The 10,581-nt window shown below is 36.7% G+C and overlaps 1 non-coding gene across 1 annotated transcript; it reads right to left on the reverse strand.

Moving 5' to 3' along the window:
* Positions 1–6,825: 6,825 nt before the first annotated feature.
* On the reverse strand, positions 6,826–6,932 carry LOC127099404 (small nucleolar RNA R71). The gene has a single exon (XR_007793908.1). It is a non-coding gene; the product is annotated as a small nucleolar RNA R71 (small nucleolar RNA).
* Between the last annotated feature and the right edge of the window lie 3,649 nt (positions 6,933–10,581).

The raw sequence follows: 10,581 nt of genomic DNA on the forward strand, positions 1-10,581 counted from the left end.
AATGACAACGATGTAAGAACTGAAGTGAGAATAACAACGGTGTAAGAACCGAAGTGAGTGACAATGATGTAAGAATCAAAGTGAATGGCAACAGTGTAAGAATCGAAGTGAACAGCGGTGTAAAAAACGTAAATAAAAACAATGGTATGAAAACCCTAATAACATAGGTGTATCATGATACTCGTATGCTTAGAGAAATATCCCTATCGGGACTCCATGGGGAGGTTTACTCAATTAGGTGAAATAGTAAGCATTTTTGCTTGGGGATGGTACTAGATGAGAGGTTAATAAATATTGATACATTCCAAGAATTATGCTAGATAATTTATAAATAAAACAAAACAAAAATAGTCTGACATATCAATGGATTGAGACCGTGGTTTAATGGATTTAAAACTTCAAATCTGTTACCCCAGTCAAATACCAATAAGTTTGAATGAGTTGGTTTAGGTTGAACCTATACATATTTGACTTAGATAAAAATAAGAGTTGAATTGAGTTGAGTAAATAGATTCACGGGTTGACCATGTAAGACCCCAATTTTGACCCTAAGATCCCTCATGCTTTCTCATCATGTGCATTGACATTGGGATCACAACTTGGCATCCTCCTTACCCCTCATTCATTGGGTTTGTATTGGGAGAGATCACCAAGCACTATTTGATTGTATCATACTTTGTATCTTTATCATTTACTAACCAAAATACCAAAAATATGTTTTTGTATTTGTCTAACTCTTTTGTAGGTAGTGCACATGCTCACCTTTGATTCATCAAGCTCATATCTAGGGTTTAAGACCCTCAATGCAAGGAGCTCAATCAATAAGTGGTCGACTATGGCTCTAGGCATCACATATGAATCCCCCTGAGCTTCACATGTTAGTTTTATCAAAGTAATCATCAAGAGTTTGGAGATGGTTTGCCTTGGAAACCCTAATTCATTTGGGTATCTTGTGTAACTTCTTCAACAAGATTTTTCAACAATTGATCAAAAAATTCAATGTATACTTCAAAATTCATCATCTTATATATATATATATATATATATATACACACATATATATATATATATATATATATATATATATATATATATATATATATGATCTCCCGTGAGTCCCAAAGGTCAATATAATTGCAAGTTAGCAAGTTGGTTGATGGTGGTTGACCAGAGGAATTCATCTGATCAAAACTGGGTTCCCTAGACCCTATATCCTATAATATTTGTCATATGAAAATTATTCTAAGAGAAAAGTTACTCTAAATGACATTTCAAACAACTTTCATGTTGAGGTCTAGATATAGTTTTGCTTGGAAAGTCATTTTTTATGGTGAAAGATTATAGGTCATTTTGTCTAAACCCTAATTTGGAGGTTAACTTCCCAAGACCATAACTTGCTCATTTTTCATGAGGTGAAATATTTCCAAGTTGAAAAATCAAATTCAAGATGTCTACTTCAACTTTCATGTTTGGAGGAAGAGAAAATTCAACTTTTATGTGCATGTGATATGAGGATACATTATAGGTCATTTTGGACCAATGCAATTGAACAAGTGATTTTCCTCAACTTTAAAAATGCATAACTCCTTCATATTAAATCCAAATGAGGTCAAATGTGTGACCATTTTGAATTACTTTGATATATCTACAACTTTGATGAAGGAACCTTTCTCATTTGAAGCTCACATAAAAAGTTAGCCAAGGTGGAATAAGTGAACATATGGCTTGACACTTAAAATTGTTTTTGGCATGTTTGATTTTCCCAACTTCCACCTCAAATTTCATCATGATCCAATCTTCAAATGAAAAAGTGTTCAACATGAAAGTTGTTTCCTCTTGATCTAACCTTTCCAAAAAGCCTAATTTCATCCATTTTGGACAAGATTTGAATGGGTTGCGCATCGCTTAAACATGAATGATCATTTGGCACAAATTAAACTTAAACATTCCATACACAAATGCATAACATTCCAATGTTATCTCAACAAGGCTTGTACTCAATTATGGATCAGTAGAAGTGATTTCATGGGCCTGTTACACGCCCATGCACCCATGCAATGTACATTGCTATTTTTGGATTCCATTTCAAGTGTGCAAATATCAATTGGTTTTGCTATAAATAGAGCCCTATATGCTCAGAAACAAGGACCATGTGCGCCAGCTTTGAATCCATACCTTCAAACCCTCTCATTTCAAAGGATAACCTTGATATTTTCCATTGTAAATTGAGTTTGAATCTCATTGTTTTGAGATTCGAAACTCCAAGAGTCCTGAGCTTTTCATCCATTCAATTCTACTCTATCAAGTGTCCCGAGCAAGATCAATCGAGCACAGACCTACATTGAAGGTATTTTCCAGAATTTTATATCTCTTCGATTCTCACTCAATTCTCCATGTTTCTCTTGGATCTTTGGTTGTCTGAGGTCCTACCAATGTAGGCAACAAGATTGAGTTGCTTTGAGGTCAAATCGAATCAACTCAGATCGTGCACCTCAAATTTCAACTCCTTGTATCTCTCAATATACTTTGAGTTAGAATAAATTGAGGCCAGATTCGAGCTCAGTGGCATTTTTACTTTAAACTCATGTCCTTATTTTTAATTTTGGTGATGGTTGTGGATGAACCAGTCCGGTGAAGCTCACCGGAGAAGGAGACCGGAGCTTTGGCTCCGGTGGTGAGTTGGCATTCATCTGAGCCACTTGATCCATTTGAAATGTTCTAATCTCGCACGTTGAAACTGATTACCACTTGTGTTACGCTTTGACTCGTGACTATGGTGGAATGCGCGCTAGCAGCCACTTGATCTGCCACCTCAATTAATGAGGGAGATCAAGTAGTCCATGTTTTTCTCATTTTCTTATTTTCATTTTATTTGGTTTATTTTCATTAATTCATATTAATTTTAATATTGGTCCAAAAAATATGAGAGTTTCACAAAAAAAAAATGTAAATAAATTCCTCATTCATTTTCTGAATTAAAATTATTTTTGGGATCATTATTAATATTTTTCATGATTTAATTGATTTTGTGAATATTTTTAATTGTTTAAAAATACTTTGAAGTTTCCAAAAATTATGATTTATTTTACCCAAGACCCTTTGACCTTGTTTGACCTATGATAAATCTCATGGCCATTTATTTGGTGTTTTGATGAGGTTTTAGGATTTTGACAAACCATAATTTAATTTAATGTATTATTTAATTGATTTTAATTGTTTAATTGCAAAATAAATTGTGTTGAGCTTCTAATATTGACTTGTTGAATTGGACTTGTGTTGTTGGGCCTTGGTCAAGGTTGATTTGACTTTTTTGAGTTAAAATCATTGAATTTAGGGGATTGATGAAATATACATTTCATCTCCCAAAATGAATGAATGATTTTAATTTGATAAAAGTCCTCCTTTGACCAATTTGTGTTGATTCCATTCCCCCTCCCTCTTCATCACAACCCCCTTCTCTATTCATTCATGTCATGGACCTATGATATCTCTATATCTTAAGGCTAGTTGATTGCAAAATCAACATAAGTGTGGATGAGATTAGGTCCACCTCTTTTGCATATTCTTTTTGTGTGTGGTATGTTTTAGGAGCATAGTCCATTATACTATATCTCTAACATGCATTAACACCAAACTTTCTATTGTCCGGCCTCAAATAGTTGTGACTTCTACATAAGTCCAATTACGATTGCTTAACATAGCGCTAAATTTATGACACAAAAGGCATAGCATTCTAGTAAGTGAGATTGTAAGTCTCCCCTCTTTCATGGTATTGTGTGGAAACTTTGTCTTTTTTCCTTCCTTTGGAAGATGTCTTGGTTCAAGGATTCATGCTTGTAAATAGTGGGTTGAGTGTTCTCCAAAGAATGACTTAAAGAAAACAAAAGCAAAAGCAATACTAACTTCTAATCAATTAACAACTAACATTTAATTTCAAGCCATTTATCTTTTATGCACTTTAATTTTGAGCTCTTGTTCATTTGCCATTATCCATACCATTTAACTTGTTTACTTTAATGTCATTTGAGCCATATCTTGTGATTATCTTGTGATTGTATATACTTGTTTGTGGTCTTTTGACCTTAATGTACATAATAACAACAAAAAACCCTAAAAGACATTTTGTGTGGACTGTTGGTTTGCTCTGAGACATTGGACTTAGAATTAGGCAACACTCCATATGCAAAAGTACTTGGCCAATTCCAACTTTCATGAAACCAAGTGCTTGTGATGTGAACTTTCATCTGATGCAAGTATTGTGATCCCATTTGAGTTCATCTGCAACATGATCTTTTGGAGTTGTTATTTTGAACCTGTGTCTAATGCTCATCTTTGAAGTCATCTGATACATGGAAGATTATGAAGAAGATCATGAAGTTGCTAAGCTTGGATGTGGCTATCTTTATTTGATGCCTTGCTCTTCATCTTACTATTTGTGTATTGACATTGCTTGATTCTAAAGTCCAAGGGAAATTTGGGTTTCTATATGACATTCTTGTCTATTGGATTGCAGCCCATTGGTTAGATCTTTTCAACTCTTAAATTTTAATTTTATGCTTGGGATTAATCTCTTCATCTCCTCCCCATTTCTTTAATTTCAAATCTCTCCCTCTGATAACACTGAAATTCATCGTATTTTCGACTCCGATTTTGCATGCATTTTAGTAGTTTTATTGTCATTTTATTGTGTTATTACTATGTTTCTCTTTGTTTTCAGCTGGCGCCATAGACCCTGCCATGACGTGTCCTAGCTCAACTTCCCTCAACTGCCACGTTCCCCACTACTTCCACTAAGGCGCCTCAGATTGGCCTTGTGGCGGGCGCCACAAGAGGAAAAGTTTTCCCTCCCATTTTCAAGTTGAAGGGCATCCTTGTCATTTCCATCATTTTACTCTCCTATAAATAGAGACTCGAAATCACTTGTTCAATCATCCAAACTTAGAGCAGAGGCAAACTTAGAAGCAAACTTTGTTTCACTTAGGCATATATTTAGTATTTTAAAGTGGTAATCACTTCGCATTGGGGTGTTACCACAATTGTGTAATCGAGTTTTGTGGTCGAGTCTGTAATTGAGTTTGGAGCACTTTGGAAGGAAGTTAATCCTGCCGCCATTTTCATTTCCGCTTTGCACTTTATTCAACCCTCCGGTTGGAGCAGGTTTTTATTACTTTGCCTTTACTTTATTTATTTCCCGCACCCGCTTTACTTTATTTATTTCCCGCACTCGCTTTACTTTATTCATTTCTCGCACTCGCTTTACTTTATTTATTTTCCGCACTCGCTTTACTTTATTTATTTCTCGCACTCGCTTTACTTTATTTATTTCTCACACTCGCTTTACTTTATTTATTTCTTCAACTCGCACTACGTTTATTTATTTTCTGCACTCGCACTACTTTTATTTATTTTCCGCACTCGCACTACTTTTATTTACTTTCCGCACTCGCACTACTTTTATTTAAATTAATGCACTTTTATTTTATCATGTCTAACTAAATCTAAAAGGTTAGAATGTAAGGATCAAAATTGAACCGATAATTCGTACAATTGTTCGTAGAAACACTTAAGGGCTATTTCAACTTTCAACTTAAGTTTTCCCGCACTTAATTTCCGTTGGGTAAGATCGAAAGCCGTCCAACGTCTATTTAAACTTAATTGTTTTTAACTATTTCAAAAACAGCGAAAGCGCTTTGTTTAGTTCATTAGGAGTCTTAATTTAAGAAGAAAAGAGATTTTAAAACTATTTTCGGACGCGTTTATAAGTTTAGAGTCTGGTTCGTGAGAACCTCTTTTGGTTAAGAAATCCAGGTTAAAATACTTTTCAACTTAGTCAAGATACTATATTTCTTAAAAATAGGTTTACTACTCTATCGCAATGCACGCCTTTTTATAAGTGACAATAGGAGGGTTTGATTAGGGAGTGCAACTCGGTTCTGAATACGTGAAAGCGACAGTTCCCGTTAAATTGGTTCTTTTCAAAGTAGGAAACACTGCCCATAAGTAGTTCTATTAGCAAGTACTTGGATTATTAATTGATTATGTGAATTACATTCTACCCTGTCTTTATTAATTGAACGTTATTCAATACTTTATTTTTCATTGCACACTCTAAAAACACCTATTTTGATTGCCTTTGATAAGCACCATAACAATAGATAACGATAGATTGACACTTGGTCTCTGTGGATTCGACAATCTTTTATATTACTCTGACGCGTTCGTATACTTGCGAAAAGCACGTATCAAGTTTTTGGCGCCGTTGCCGGGGACCAATTTCGTCAAATTTCATTTCCATGTTGTTATATCGTTTAGACTTAGGCTATTTCCCGCCGGTCAATGCGAAGAACTCGCAGCACCAGAAGTTTAAGCTTAGTATACCCTCTGGCGGAACCTGAACGTTACGCTCACGCACGTTTATTCTTTCATAGAATTAAGAGAGCTATGGCCGAAGATCAAAACCAAAGACCTCTTAAGGACTTCGCTCAACCATCCAACGAAGAACCTAGTTCTAGTATAATAAACCCAACCATCCCAGCTAATAATTTTGAACTTAAACCATCCCTGTTGCAACTAGTGCAACAGAGACAATTCGCAGGTCTCGCTACTGAGAACCCAAACCAACATTTAAAAATATTTCTTCAATTAGCAGACACTTTTAAAACCAATTGAGCTTCTCCTGAGGCAATACGTTTAAGATTATTCCCTTTTTCCCTCAGAGATAAAGCCCTATCATGGTTAGATTCCCTTCCACCCAATTCCATTACGACTTGGGATAACCTTAGAAGAGTATTTCTTGCTAGATATTTCCCCCCAAGCAAGACCTCCGTTCTTGGAAACCATTTAACTAGATTTACCCAAAACCAAGGAGAATCACTGTTCGAAGCTTGGGAGAGATATAAAGAGTTGTTACGAGCATGCCTACATCATGGCTTAGAGAATTGGTTAATCATTCAAACCTTCTATAATGGACTTCACCATAACACGAAGATGGCCATCGACGCTGCCGCGGGCGGTGCTCTAATGAACAAACCTTACCCTAAAGCTAGTGCCCTCATCGAATATATGGCTCAAAACCATCAATCATGGGGAGTCGAACGAGCGACAGTTGATAAGAAGGAAGCCCAAGGAGGAGTGCATGAACTAAGTTCTATAGACATGATGCAAGCTAAAATGGACGCATTAGCCCTTAAGGTCGAGCATATGTGCATAAACCCGAATACTGTAGCCGCGGTTTCGTCGGATTGTGAGATATGTGGAACCAAAGGACACCAATCTGCAGAATGCAGTCTATTAAACGAAACCCACTCTGAGCAAGTGAACTACACCCAAGGGAACCCATATTCAAATACCTATAACCCTGGATGGAGGAATCACCTGAACTTCTCCTATAAAAACAATAACCCAATCCAAAATAATGCACCTCCGAGGCCTAGTTATCAAGCCCCAAGATCAAATCAACCTATGCAACCTGTACCACCAAAGCCGAGCCTTGAGAAAATTATGGAAAATTTTATCACCGCTCAAACCCAACAAAACAAGGAGTTCATGAACCAAAACATTCATGTTAACGAATTGATTACTCAGTTAGGAACCAAGGTTGACCAAATAGTTACTCATACCAAGATGCTTGAAACCCAGATCTCTCAGGTAGCTTTAAACCAAGCCCCTCAGACTACACCTGGAGGACAGTTCCCTGGACAACCTCAACAAAATCCGATAGGACAAGCCAATGTCATTAACTTATGAAGTGGGAACGCTTATGATGAGCCACCAAACCCTAGATTTAGTGAACCCAAAACTTCTAAGGAATGTACCAAACCCATGGACGAAGTAAAGGAACCAGAGGAATCTGAAAACCAGGAAGGTCGAGAAAAAGGAGAAGAACTTAAAGATAAAACTTACGTACCACCCCCGCCATATAAACCACCTATACCATATCCGCAAAGACTCAAACAAACCCATATCAATAAACAATATCAAAAATTTATTAAAGTTATAGAAAAACTTCACGTAGAAATCCCTTTCATAGAAGTCATCACCCAAATACCTTCTTATGCAAAGTTTCTCAAAGACATCCTCACCAACAAACGTAGACTTGACGATCCGAAGCCTTTGGAATGTAATGATATTTCCGAGAATAAATTAGCCAAAAAGGATAAAGATCCTGGAAATTTCTCCATCCCTTGTCTTTTGGGAAGTCATGTCATCGAAAAAGCTTTTCTAGACTTAGGAGCTAGTGTGAGCTTAATGCCTTTAGCAGTTTGTGAGAGGTTAAACTTAGGAGAATTACAGCCCACTAAGATGTCGCTTCAGTTAGCCGATAGATCTGTTAAGTATCTGATAGGCATCTTAGAAGAGTTCCTGTTAGGATAGGTCAGTTATTTATCCCTACTGACTTTGTTGTCATGGACATCAAAGAGGACAATGATATACCAATCCTTCTAGGTAGACCATTCTTATCGACTGCAGGAGCCATAATAGATGTCAAGAAAGGAAAGTTGACATTTAGGTAGGTGACGAGAAAATAGAATTTATACTTTCGAAATTTCTTATGGCACCTGTGATGGGAGATGCGTGGTATGCCTTAGATATCATTGATGAATGTGCTAGAGAATTAGAACAAGAAGAAATTATAAAAACAATTAAGTTACCATCAACTCTCATAATGGAAGATGATGACTTTAAGAAACCCTACATCGATGATAACCTTTACAAATGTTTATCCCTTACTCCAGATCCTATGCCATGCCCTAAGAAACCAACCTTAGAACTTAAGGAACTGCCAAAGAATCTGAGATATGAGTTCCTCGATGAAGAGATGAACCGTCCAGTCATAGTCAGTGCTACCTTGAGCCAAAAGGAAATGAACCAACTTTTAGACATTTTACGAAGATATCCCCCAGCCTTAGGATATAATATCTCTGACCTGAAAGGTATAAGCCCATCCGTATGCATGCATCGGATTTCGCTCGAAGAAGATTCAAAACCCTCCAGAGAACATCAGAGAAGGATAAACCCTATAATGAGTGATCTTGTTAAAAAGGAAGTTCTTAAGTTACTTGAGGCGGGTATAATCTATCAGATCTCGGATAGTAAGTGGGTGAGCCCTGTGCATGTAGTACCTAAAAAGGGAGGCATCACAGTCGTGCAAAACGAGAAAGGCGAACATGTAGCAAAACGTTTAGAAGGAGGATGGCGGATGTGTATAGATTATAGAAAATTAAATAAAGCAACCAGGAAGGATCATTTCCCTTTACCATTTATAGACCAGATGTTGGAGCGTCTAGCCAGACACTCTTACTTCTGCTATTTAGATGGATACTCTAGATTCTTCCAAATACCTATCCACCCCGAAGATCAAGAAAAAACTACCTTTACATTCTCTTATGGAACTTTTGCCTACAGACGAATGCCATTCGGCCTCTGTAATGCCCTAGCTACTTTCCAATGTTGCATGATGTCCATCTTTGCAGATTACCTAGATGGTATCATGGAAGTGTTTATGGATGATTTCTCGGTTTGCGGATTTGATTTCCACAATTGCCTTGCTAACCTTGAGAAAATCCTAGAGAGATGCGTGGAGGTGAACCTCGTGCTAAACTGAGAAAAGTGTCATTTCATGGTGACCGAAGGAATTGTTTTAGGACATATAGTTTCCGAAAAATTTATAGAGGTAGATAGAGCTAAAATAGAAGCTATAGAAAACCTAAAACCACCAAAAACCATCAGAGAAGTCTGAAGCTTTCTTGGACACGCTGGATTCAACCGACGTTTTATTAAGGACTTCTCCAAAATAACTAAACCTTTAACTGGACTTTTAATGAAAGATGTTGAATTCATTTTCGATGAAAAGTGTAATGACGCATTTAATCTTTTGAAGCAAGCATTAGTATCTGCACCCATTATGAAACCACCTGATTGGTCAGAATCTTTTGAGATAATGTGCGATGCTAGTGACTATGCAGTTGGAGTCGTTCTAGGACAAAGGAAAGAAAAAAGGTTACATGCAATTTATTATGCCAGTAGAACCCTAGATTCTGCCTAACTTAACTACGCAACAACTGAAAAAGAATTACTCGTTATAGTTTTCGCTATAGACAAATTTAGATCTTATCTAGTAGGAGCAAAAATTATAGTTTACACCGATCATGCTGCCATTCCTTACCTGTTAAGTAAAAAAGATGCCAAGCCCAGGTTACTCCGATGGATTCTATTACTACAAGAGTTTGATTTAGATATAAGAGATAAAAAAGGCACTGAAAATGTAGTAGCCGACCACCTTTCTAGGCTAGAACATCTAAAACCTGAACTAGTACCTATAAATGACAATTTCGCCTATGATAGATTGATAGCTAGACTAGAAACCATTGAAGATAATAACCTAGACCCTTATGAGCACTCCCAAAATTCCTTAGCAATAAGTAACGTACCCTGGTATGCAGACTTCGTTAATTACCTAGCTGCTGATATTGTACCCCCTGATCTTGACTACCACCGCAAGAAGAAATTCTTCCACGATGTGAGAAACTTCTATTGGGACGAACCGCTCCTTTTCAAAAGGGGTAAAGATGGCATTTTTCG

The sequence above is a fragment of the Lathyrus oleraceus genome, chromosome 6, assembly GCF_024323335.1.
Source record: "Lathyrus oleraceus cultivar Zhongwan6 chromosome 6, CAAS_Psat_ZW6_1.0, whole genome shotgun sequence".
In the NCBI taxonomy this organism is placed as follows: domain Eukaryota; kingdom Viridiplantae; phylum Streptophyta; class Magnoliopsida; order Fabales; family Fabaceae; genus Lathyrus; species Lathyrus oleraceus.